The sequence below is a fragment of the Cherax quadricarinatus genome, chromosome 20, assembly GCF_038502225.1.
Source record: "Cherax quadricarinatus isolate ZL_2023a chromosome 20, ASM3850222v1, whole genome shotgun sequence".
NCBI classification, from domain to species: Eukaryota; Metazoa; Arthropoda; class Malacostraca; order Decapoda; family Parastacidae; genus Cherax; species Cherax quadricarinatus.
This window is the reverse complement of record NC_091311.1, coordinates 35760294-35772866: the sequence shown is the minus strand read 5'-3', so window position 1 is coordinate 35772866 and position 12573 is coordinate 35760294.

Here is a 12573-nt window from a genome sequence, read left to right as displayed (position 1 = left end):
ACACTTGTGTACAACACCATCAACACTTGTGTACACCAACAACACTTCTGTACAACACCATCAACACTTGTGTACAACACCATCAACACTTGTGTACACCAACAACACTTCTGTACAACACCATCAACACTTGTGTACAACACCATCAACACTTCTGTACAACACCATCAACACTTCTGTACAACACCATCAACACTTGTGTACACCAACAACACTTGTGTACAACACCATCAACACTTGTGTACAACACCATCAACACTTGTGTACACCAACAACACTTGTGTACAACACCATCAACACTTGTGTACAACACCATCAACACTTGTGTACACCAACAACACTTGTGTACAACACCATCAACACTTGTGTACAACACCATCAACACTTGTGTACACCAACAACACTTCTGTACAACACCATCAACACTTGTGTACACCAACAACACTTGTGTACAACACCATGAACACTTGTGTACAGCACCAACATCACTTGTGTACAGCACCATCAACACTTGTGTACAACACCATCAACACTTGTGCACACCAACAACACTTGTGTACAACACCATCAACACTTGTGTACAACACCATCAACACTTGTGTACAGCGCCTCAGTTCCCACTCCTGCATCACGGAGTGGTACAGAGCGCCAGGCTGCTGCTTCAAGAACACCAGAATGCTAAACGTAAGTACTTGCTTGAAGTCATCTACAATCAGATTACATAATGCATGGAAACAAAATTGTGGGATACTCACTTTGGTGATTCCCAAAGCGCACCTCACTTTGGAACACAGAACACCTAGCCAGGGCCAGGAAGCTTCTTGCAGTGCTAATATTCGGTAAGCCTCCTGCAACGCTCCTGCTCGGTAGGCCTCTTGCAGTGCCCCTGCTGGGTAAGCCTCCTGCAGTGCTAATACTTGGTAAACATACACCTGACCTATTTCGGATGTTTTACCTACCTGGAGTATACATGGAAGATGTTCTGGAGATCAACGCCCCGCGGCCCGATCTGTGACCAGACCTCTCGATAGATTAGCCAGGCTGTTACTACTAGCCGCAGGCTAACCTACGTACGAACTACAGCCCGGTTGGTCAGGTACTGACTTTAGATGCCTGTCCAGCTATCCTCTTGAAGACAGCCAAGGGTCAACTGGTAACCCCCCTTATGTATGCTGGGAAACAGGTGAACAGTCTTCGGCCCCTGACACTTATTGTGTTTTCCCTTAGCGTACTCATGGCGCCCCTGCGTTTCATTGGAAGATTGTTGCATCGGCTGCCAAATCTTTTGTTTTCGTATTGAGTGATTTCCATGAGCAGATTTAGAACTAGTGCCTCTAGGATTTTTCCAAGTGTATATTATCACTCATGAACAACAATAAGGCACAATACCGTGCCTGAACAATACACAAATAACCAGCATATAGAAGAAACAAGCTTATGACGACGTTTCGGACCGAAAAGTCGTCCTAAGCTTTTCTCTCCTGTAAAAATACCATACCACGGGTGGGGATAGAACCCGCGATCAGAGTCTCAAAACTTCAGACCGTCGCGTTAGCCACTGGACCAGCTAGCCACAATAAGATTCATCCAACTAGGTATATTTCTGCCTACAACTAACGGTAGAAATATACCTAGTTGGATGAATCTTATTGTGGCTAGCTAGTCCAGTTGCTAACGCGGCGGTCTGGAGTTTTGAGACTCTCTGACCACGGTTTCCATCCCCGCCCGTGGTATGGCTTGTTTGCAATCGTGTCATTACGATTTCGTGAGCCATGTTTTCTCTCCTATGTGTGGATTATTTGCGTATTATCGTGTATCTTTCTCGCCTGGGTTCCTAGGAGTACAGATCAAGGAACTTCAACTGTTCCCACTAATTTAAATGCTCTATTGTACATATACGTGCAATGAAAGCTCTCTGTATATTTTCCAGGTCTGAAATTTCGCCTGCCTTGAAAGGGGCCGTTAGTGTACAACAGTACAGCATCATTATCCATCCTATCATATTCCTAGCAGATGTGGTAGATACTTTGTTGTGATCTTTGAAAGCGAGATTCTCTGACATTATCACTCCCAGGTCCTTCACATTAGTTTTTCCTCTCTATTTTGTAGCTGGAATTCGTTTTATATACTGATCCAGTTTTTATTTCCTCGTGTTTTCCATAGTGGAGTAAACGAAATTTGTCCTCATTGAGCGTCGTATTGTTTTCCGATGCCCATTTAAAAACATGGTTAATATCCGTTTCTAGATTTGCAAGGTCCTCATTCAATTCAAATTCAAATTCAAAGTTTATTCTCTATAAGGATTACAATGTTGAGTTTACAGAAATTTGGTTATTGTGTGGTTTACATGTAGTAAAATTGTGATTACAGAGTGTACCACTAGAACGCTTAGCATGGTTAGGCATTTCGGGCAGACTTAGTTTTATTCTTAATTGTAAAATATTACAAATTATGAGGTAAGTTGGTATTATGGCTAAGTGACTAAATACTAGTTTGTGAGTTTAGCAATGTGTATTGGAGTATCACAGGATTTATTATTTTAAGATTGAGATTAATATTTCTGTTTATGGTCAAATGAGTGAGTGAGTGTAAGTGTGAACCACCAGGTGGTATTCGTGTAGTTAGTTGACGGGGTGTATCAGGGAGATAAGATGTTTTCTAATGGTAGTTTTGAAGGTGATGAATGTGTCTGCAGTTCTAGAGTTCTCAGGTAGGGTATTCCAGATTTTAGGGCCTTTGACATACATTGAATTTTTGTAAAGGTTTAGTCGGACACGGGGAATGTCGTAGAGATGTTTGTGTCTAGTGTTATGCCTGTGGGTTCTGTCACAACTATCAAGAAAGCGTTTTAGGTCAAGGTTGATATTAGAGTTTAAGGCCCTGTAGATGTAGATTGCACAGTAGTAAGTGTGGACGTTCTGAACTGGGAGTAAGTTTAGGTCTATTGAAGAGTGGGGGGGGTGTGTTGCCAGGGATGGGATTTAGTGATTATTCTTACTGCAGCTTTTTGTTGGGTTATTATTGGCTTTAGGTGAGTTGCTGTAGTTGATCCCCAAGCACAAATAGCATAGGTGAGGTATGGATAAATAAGTGAGTGGTATAGTGTGAGAAGGGCATTTTGCGGCACGTAGTATCGTATCTTGGAGAGGATCCCAACCGTTTTGGATATTTTTTTGGTTATATGCTGGATATGGGTGCTGAAATTCAGGTTGTTGTCAAGGTATAAGCCTAGGAATTTGCCCCCATTATTTCTGGTAATTAGAGTGTTGTCAATCTTAATGTTAATTTGTGCATCTCTTGCTCTGCTACCAAACATAATATAGTAGGTTTTGTCAGTGTTAAGCGTAAGTTTATTGGCTGTCATCCAAGTCGATATTTTAATCAGCTCCTCATTCACAATGGTGTTGAGGGTGGCAAGATTAGGGTGAGAGATGACATAAGTCGTGTCATCAGCAAAGAGAATGGGTTTCAGGTGTTGGGATACGTTTGGAAGGTCATTGATGTATATGAGGAAGAGCAGGGGACCAAGGACACTTCTCTGCGGAACTCCAGTATCAAGTGGCCGTGTTGCTGATGCTGTGTCTTTAATGGTGACATACTGATACCTATTAGTAATGTAAGATTTGAAATAAGCAAGCGCATGGCCTCTTATACCGTAATGATCAAGTTTGTGGAGTAGGATGTCGTGGTCTACTGTGTCAAAAGCTTTTCTTAGGTCAATAAAAATTCTTAGTGGATATTCCTTATTTTCCAATGCTGTGTAAAGCAGATCTAGCATTTTTATGATTGCATCATTAGTGCTTTTATTTTTCCTGAATCCAAACTGGCAGGGGTTGAGTATGTTTTGAGCCGTTATAAATGAATACAGTCTCCTGTGCACGAGTTTATATAACAATGGTTATAAATGACCATAATTTTTAAAGGGGTGGACCGGTAAGCCAGCGGAAGGCCTCGGTCAGATGACCAAAAGCTCCAAAGGCGAGTCATCATCTGACTAAGACCCGCGTCAGGAAACATTTGTCCTGTTTCCTGACGAACCTTACCTAACCTAACCTGCACGAGTTTCTCAAAGATTTTGGATAGCAATGGTAAGTTAGATATTGGCCTATAGTTGTTTAAGTCTGTAGGGTCACCACCTTTATGTGTTGGTGTAACCCTTGCCATCTCGAGTAGTTTCGGGAAGGTGCTAGTCTCTAGTGACTTGTTAAAAAGTAATGAAATAGCATGCGAAAGGACATGGGCTGCTCGCTTGTACAGTAATGGTGGGACATGAGACAGATTCCCCGAGTTATTTTTAAGTGACTTTATAATCTCAGTGACTTCCGTGGGCTCAGTTGGTGCAAGATAGAAGGAATTAGGGAAATTCCCATCTAGGTAGTCCCCGGCATGGGCATTGGTATGTGGGATTTTACTGGCGAGATTAGATCCTATGGTTGAGAAGAAGTCGTTTATCTTGTTAGCTGTGTCAGTGGGATGTAGTGGTGTTTCATTAGGTTTAGTTAGGACAATATTCTTGGTTTTTCTCAGTTTGTGGGTCCCTAGAATCTGAGAGAGTGTTTTCCAGGTCTTTTTTATATCTCCTCTAGTGTCTGTGAATCTACTGGAGTAGTATAGTTGTTTGGCTTTCTTAATTACTTTGGTGAGAGCTGATGAATAGTGTTTAAGAATATCTTTGTGTATTAAGCCCTGTCTATATTGCTTTTCATATTGGTGTTTCTTGTCAATGGATTTCAGAATGGTGCTGGTTAGCCATGGGCAACCAAGCCGTTTGTTTGTGATCTGTTTTGTTTTTATAGGACAATGTTTGTTGTATAGTCTAAGTAATTTGTTAAGAAAAATGTCTGTCCAGTCATCAATACCATTGGCCTTGGAGAATTCTGTAGGCCAATCAACAGTCTCTAGGTCAGCTGTGAACTTCCTTACTGAGGCCTCGTCATGGAGTCTAAATGAGACTTTGTTGTATTCAAGTGGTGGTTTACTAATGTTGAATGACAGTCTTGCAAATTCTGGTATCGTCAGCATAGGACAGAGTGTTGTGGCTTACATCTCTGTCTAGATATCATCCGGATATCTGACTGTACTGTACCTTGGGAAACATGTGTCTTGAACGTTCTCACTGCTGAGTGAGACGTCCCACTCCTGGGTGAAACGTTCTACCAATTAAGACTTCAGTGATTTTTTTCCCTATAATAATAATAATAATAATAATAATAATAATAATAATAATAATAATAATAATAATAATAATGAAGAACTGCTGCTTACTTTGTTGCCGGAGACAAGAGTTAAGGAAGTATAGATATTAACAACTGGATTTCTGTACTATCTCAGCCATCTAAGTTCTTTTTCACAGTCTAAGGTAATTTGTCCACCATCTCAGCCATCTCAATAACCATCTCAACGACTGGAACCCCTATATCAGCCACTGAAACCCCTATTTCAGCCATCTTAACAACCATCTCAACCACTAAAACCCCTATATCAGCCATCTTAACTGCTGTCTCAGCCATCTTAACCATCTCAGTCACTGGTACCCCTACATCAGCCATCTTAACCACCATCTTAGCTGTCTTAACAATCAAGTCAGCCATTTTAAGCACCGTCTCAGCCATCTTAAAACGACTATTTCAGCCACTTGATCCTCTGTATAAGCAATCTTAATCACCATCTCAGCCATCTTAACCACCATCTCTGCCATTTAAACCATCTCAGCCATTGAAACCATCTCAGCCATCTTAACCACCATCTCAGCCATCTTAAAACCACCATCTCAGCCACTTGACCCACGTAAAAGCCATCTTAACCACCATCTCAGCCATTTTACCCATCTCAGCTTAAAGAGATTGCTGTAATAAACCACGCAGGAAAAAATCACGTTATACAAAAATTCTCTCACGAGTCTTGAGTGTTGTAGTTTCTGTCTTGCAAGACGCGAGATTATGCAACAAAATCAAAGGCAACACCATACTGAGCATCCTCGTTTAGCCTTGAGATGATATAGATTTCGTGGGAAAAGTGAATAAGGTTGTCTAGGAATGTACAGTAGAGATGGGAAGAAATTGATAATAAGGTAGGAAGTTTGGAGAAACTGTCGACGAGGGGCAAGACCTCTGACACTTCTGAGTCACAAGGTCGGGCGAGTCAGAGACGAAAGTGGTAGGACGAGTTGTGGTGACGAACGAAGTGAAGGGAGGGGCCTTCCTTCCCTCTGATGGAGGGAAGGGCTGTTGATTTCTCTGATGAAGGGAATGCATGGTAAGGATCGAGAAATGGTATGGTGATAGCAACAAGATGTGGCCAAAAGGCACTTATGTACAGTTCAGGACATTTATTAGGGGAAACGTATCGCCATGAGTGGTTTCTTCAGACGGAAGAAGCCACTCATGGCCACTCATGTTTTTTTTCCACATGGTAAGGATAGTCCATTCTTCTGGAGGAGGGAAAGGAAGAATCCTCTGTCTTTCTGGTGAAGGGAATGGGATGAGTCGTCCAACCTTCTGGCGGCTGCTGACGAGGGAAATAGAGTGTGGAAGTTGTAGCTGTACCCAGAGTTGTGTTGCTGGCCATGAGGATCTGCTAGCTGTACCAAGAGTTGTGTTGCTGGCCATGAGAATTTGCTAGTTGTACCCAGAGTTATGTTGCTGGCCATGAGGATTTGCTAGATGTACCCAGAGTTGCGTTGCTGGCCATGAGGATTTGCTAGTTGTACCCAGAGTTGCGTTGCTGGCCATGAGGATTTGCTAGTTGTACCCAAAGTTATGTTGCTGGCCATGAGGATTTACTAGTTGTACCCAGAGTTGTGTTGCTGGCCATGAGGATCTGCTAGCTGTACCAAGAGTTGCGTTGCTGGCCATGAGGATTTGCTACTTGTACCCAGAGTTATGTTGCTGGATATGAGGATTTGCTAGTTGTACCCAGAGTTATGTTGCTGGCTATGAGGATTTGCTAGTTGTACTCAGAGTTGTGTTGCTGGCAATGAGGATCTACTAGCTGTACCCAGAGTTGTGTTGCTGGCTATGAGGGGCTGCTGGTTTCTGCAATTGCTGCAAATGTTTTCAAAAGTCATCACATGCGCAAACCTAAATTAGGAATGGCCTACATAAAGCCGACCATGAACCCACCAAGTCAGTTCCTCAGCAGTTAGGCTGTGGTGCTTATCGTGAATTGTAACTTGTCGTACACACTGAACTGAAGGCTCCACAGAGTATCGAGACTCCACCACTCCTTGTAGCGAATGACCCACACGCTTAACTTAATGTAATCTCATATAACTACAAGTGCTGGCATCGTGCGGGACTTGTAAGCTGTAATCATGAGAATCGTGAAGAACATAACCTTGTTGTACGTAAGTGGACCACGTCATGCATTGAATCCAACTAGTAGCATCATTTCAATAAGCTTTTTATAAGAAATGAGAAATATATGATGAAATATATACTGGATTCTCTACTAATCACGGTGTTTCTCCTATGTAGGGATCAGTGGTCCCGGGTTCGAATCCTGGGCTAGGCGAAACCCGGGTTCTGATCCTGGGCTAGGCGATACCAGGATCCTGATCATAGGCTACGTGAGATGAATGAACAAAGTGGACCCAAGAGAGCAGTGCCATCAACACTGAAGAAATGATACAGGTGCAGAACAAGCTTCTTTTAGAGTGACATCCTTTCCCCCTGCGCAAAGTTTTATTGCAAAGCTCCACACAGCGAAACGTTGCCACTATAAAAGCTTGGCCAGCCGATTTACATCAGTTCCCCTCCTTCACCCCTAGTTACCTAGCAAAAAAGAGCTACCTAGAAATTAGCCAACTGATATGGATCGCATCCTGGGTGAGGCTCATAGCACCCCCAACGAAAACAAAAAGAAAAACTGCTAGGCTTTTCTGAGGTATCCTGAAGAAGATGACTTCGAGTCCTACCCGTACTGGAGAAACGACGTAATTTTTTTTATGATGAAAACCGGCAGGTAAATGCTGACATGTGGTTAACGAAGCATGAGCACTCCATTAAGAAGGTCCCAGCGTCTTGTTTATGGAGTAAACAAGGTCCCAGAACCTAGTTCGTGGAATAAACAAGATGCCAGCACTTGTTTTTGGAGTAAACAAGGTCCCAGAACCTTTTTTTATGGAGAAAACAAGGTCCCAGGACTTGGTTATGGAGTAAACAAGGTCCCTGAACCTTGTTTATGAGGTAAACAGAATCCTGTGATATTCCAATACTGAAACTATGTACTGTGCCAAAACAAAAGCATTCACATTGCTAAACTCACAAACTAGTATTTAGTCACTTAGCCATAATACCAACTTACCTCATAATTTGTAATATTTTACAATTAAGAATAAAACTAAGTCTGCCCGAAATGCCTAGCCATGCTAAGCGTTCTAGTGGTACACTCTGTAATCACTATTTTACAACATGTAAACCACACAATAACCAAATTTCTGTAAACTCAGCACTGTAATCCTTATAGAGAATAAACTTTGAGTAAACAAGGTTCCAGGACCTTGTTTTGGAGTAAACAAGGTAACAGGTTGAACATCAAAATGGTATACAATACCGACAGGTTGTTAGGTAAGACACATACCTGGAGTTTACCTGGAGAGAGTTTCGGGGGTCAACGCCCCCGCGGCCCGGTCTGTGACCAGGCCTCCTGGTGGATCAGCGCCTGATCAACCAGGCTGTTGCTGCTGGCTGCACGCAAACCAACGTACGAGCCACAGCCCGGCTGATCAGGAACTGACTTTAGTTGCTTGTCCAGTGCCAGCTTGAAGACTGCCAGGGGTCTGTTGGTAATCCCCCTTATGTGTGCTGGGAGGCAGTTGAACAGTCTCGGGCCCCTGACACTTATTGTATGGTCTCTTAACGTGCTAGTGACACCCCTGCTTTTCATTGGGGGGATGGTGCATCGTCTGCCAAGTCTTTTGCTTTCGTAGTGAGTGATTTTCGTGTGCAAGTTTGGTACTAGTCCCTCTAGGATTTTCCAGGTGTATATAATCATGTATCTCTCCCTCCTGCGTTCCAGGGAATACAGGTTTAGAAACCTCAAGCGCTCCCAGTAATTGAGGTGTTTTATCTCCGTTATGCGCGCCGTGAAAGTTCTCTGTACATTTTCTAGGTCGGCAATTTCACCTGCCTTGAAAGGTGCTGTTAGAGTGCAGCAATATTCCAGCCTAGATAGAACAAGTGACCTGAAGAGTGTCATCATGGGCTTGGCCTCCCTAGTTTTGAAGGTTCTCATTATCCATCCTGTCATTTTTCTAGCAGATGCGATTGATACAATGTTATGGTCCTTGAAGGTGAGATCCTCCGACATAATCACTCCTAGGTCTTTGACGTTGGTGTTTCGCTCTATTTTGTGGCCAGAATTTGTTTTGTACTCTGATGAAGATTTAATTTCCTCATGTTTACCATATCTGAGTAATTGAAATTTCTCATCGTTGAACTTCATATTGTTTTCTGCAGCCCACTGAAAGATTTGGTTGATGTCCGCCTGGAGCCTTTCAGTGTCTGCAATGGAAGACACTGTCATGCAGATTCGGGTGTCATCTGCAAAGGAAGACACGGTGCTGTGGCTGACATCCTTGTCTATGTCGGATATGAGGATGAGGAACAAGATGGGAGCTAGTACTGTGCCTTGTGGGACAGAGCTTTTCACCGTAGCTGCCTCGGACTTTACTCTGTTGACGACTACTCTCTGTGTTCTGTTAGTGAGGAAATTATAGATCCATCGACCGACTTTTCCTGTTATTCCTTTAGCGCGCATTTTGTGCGCTATTACGCCATGGTCACACTTGTCGAAGGCTTTTGCAAAGTCTGTATATATTACATCTGCATTCTTTTTGTCTTCTAGTGCATTTAGGACCTTGTCGTAGTGATCCAGTAGTTGAGACAGACAGGAGCGACCTGTTCTAAACCCATGTTGCCCTGGGTTGTGTAACTGATGGGTTTCTAGATGGGTGGTGATCTTGCTTCTTAGGACCCTTTCAAAGATTTTTATGATATGGGATGTTAGTGCTATTGGTCTGTAGTTCTTTGCTGTTGCTTTACTGCCCCCTTTGTGGAGTGGGGCTATGTCTGTTGTTTTTAGTAACTGAGGGACGACCCCCGTGTCCATGCTCCCTCTCCATAGGATGGAAAAGGCTCGTGATAGGGGCTTCTTGCAGTTCTTGATGAACACAGAGTTCCATGAGTCTGGCCCTGGGGCAGAGTGCATGGGCATGTCATTTATCGCCTGTTCGAAGTCATTTGGCGTCAGGATAACATCGGATAGGCTTGTGTTAGTCAAATTTTGTGGCTCTCTCATAAAAAATTCATTTTGGTCTTCGACTCTCAGTCTGGTTAGCGGCTTGCTAAAAACTGAGTCATATTGGGACTTGAGTAGCTCACTCATTTCCTTGCTGTCATCTGTGTAGGACCCATCTTGTTTAAGTAGGGGCCCAATACTGGACGTTGTTCTCGATTTTGATTTGGCATAGGAGAAGAAATACTTTGGGTTTCTTTCGATTTCATTTATGGCTTTTAGTTCTTCCCGCGATTCCTGACTCCTAAAGGATTCTTTTAGCTTAAGTTCGATGCTTGCTATTTCTCTGACCAGTGTCTCCCTGCGCATTTCAGATATATTGACCTCTTTTAGCCGCTCTGTTATTCTTTTCCGTCGCCTGTAAAGGGAGCGCCTGTCTCTTTCTATTTTACATCTACTCCTCCTTTTTCTTAGAGGAATAAGCCTTGTGCATACATCGAGTGCCACCGAGTTAATCTGTTCTAGGCATAAGTTTGGGTCTGTGTTGCTTAGTATATCTTCCCAGCTTATATCGGTTAGGACTTGGTTTACTTGGTCCCACTTTATGTTTTTGTTATTGAAGTTGAATTTGGTGAATGCTCCCTCGTGACTAGTCTCATTTTGTCGGTCTGGGGCTCCATGCATACATGTCTGAACCTCAATTATGTTGTGATCTGAGTATATTGTTTTTGATATGGTGACATTTCTTATCAGATCATCATTGTTAGTGAAGATGAGGTCTAGTGTATTCTCCAGTCTTGTAGGCTCTATTATTTGCTGGTTTAAATTGAATTTTGTGCAGAGATTTAAAAGCTCGTGTGAGTGTGAGTTTTCATCAGAGCTGCCTCCTGGTGTTATTACTGCAACAATATTATTTGCTATATTCCTCCATTTTAGGTGCCTTAAGTTGAAATCCCCCAGGAGCAAGATGTTGGGTGCAGGAGCTGGAAGATTTTCCAGACAGTGGTCAATTTTTAACAGCTGTTCCTGGAATTGCTGGGATGTTGCATCCGGAGGCTTGTAGACTACCACAATGACTAGGTTTTGGTTCTCGACCTTTACTGCTAAAACTTCCACTACGTCATTTGAGGCATTAAGCAGTTCTGTGCAAACAAGTGACTCTGCAATGTACAGGCCAACCCCCCCCTTTTGCCTGTTCACTCTGTCACATCTGTATAGGTTGTAACCTGGGATCCATACTTCGTTGTCCAAGTGATCCTTTATGTGGGTCTCAGTGAAAGCCGCGAACATTGCCTTTGCCTCTGCAAGCAGTCCACGGATGAAAGGTATTTTGTTGTTTGTAGCTGGCTTTAGACCCTGTATATTTGCAAAGAAGAATGTTATCGGACTGGTGGTATTGTTGGTACTGGGGGGGGATTTTTTTTCCGGCATTAGTATCTGTATCTGTTGGTTTGGAGTGGAGGCCATCGACTGTGGTTCCACTCCAGGAATGACTGGATTTGGTGTACGATTTCTGCCATTTCCTGCCAGTTTTTTTTCCTTCCTGGCACTAAAAAACCTCTCCCTCTTGAGTGGCTGTGGCTACCCAGGTTTTCCCATGGCCTGGATGTTTTGTATCTTTTTGTCCCCTTTAGATGGTATGCCTGGCAATTTAAGTTATAGCACAGTCTTTCCTGTACTGAAGAGGTACACATTTCAGGGTGAAAAAGCTTACAGGAAGGGAGTTTGCATTTTCCTGTTTTCATATGGGCATGGCATTTTCTAGGGTGGTCATAGTTGCATGTCCCATCTGTTTTTCCAGATTTCCCATGCCAGCAGATACCAAGTGCATAGTATGTGCACAGGCTTGGTTTCCGCTTGCCTTGGGTTTCTGTGACTGTATTCCCTGTTGGTGCATGTTTCCCTGTCTTACTTCTATCCTCCCTAGCACCAACAATGGAGCTCCCACCAGTTGTTTTTGGTAATTTATCCTCACTATTGCTATTGGAGTCCTCTTGTTTGCTATTTCCTGCGGTATTTCTAGTTTGCAATATTGGTTTTATCTTATCTTTGACTACACTTGTTTCCCTACTATGGCTCCTGTCCCCTATGAGATCATTTATATGTATTCCTTCCTGCGTATAATTCCCGACTACCTGGACAATATCTCCAGCTTCACCATTTCTGTCTCCCAGGACAGTATCTCCAGCTTCACCATTTCTGTCTCCCAGGACAGCACCTCCAGCTTCACCATTACTGTCTCCCAGGACAGTATCTCCAGCTTCACCATTTCTGTCTCCCAGGACAGCACCTCCAGCTTCACCATTTCTGTCTCCCAGGACAGTATCTCCAGCTTCA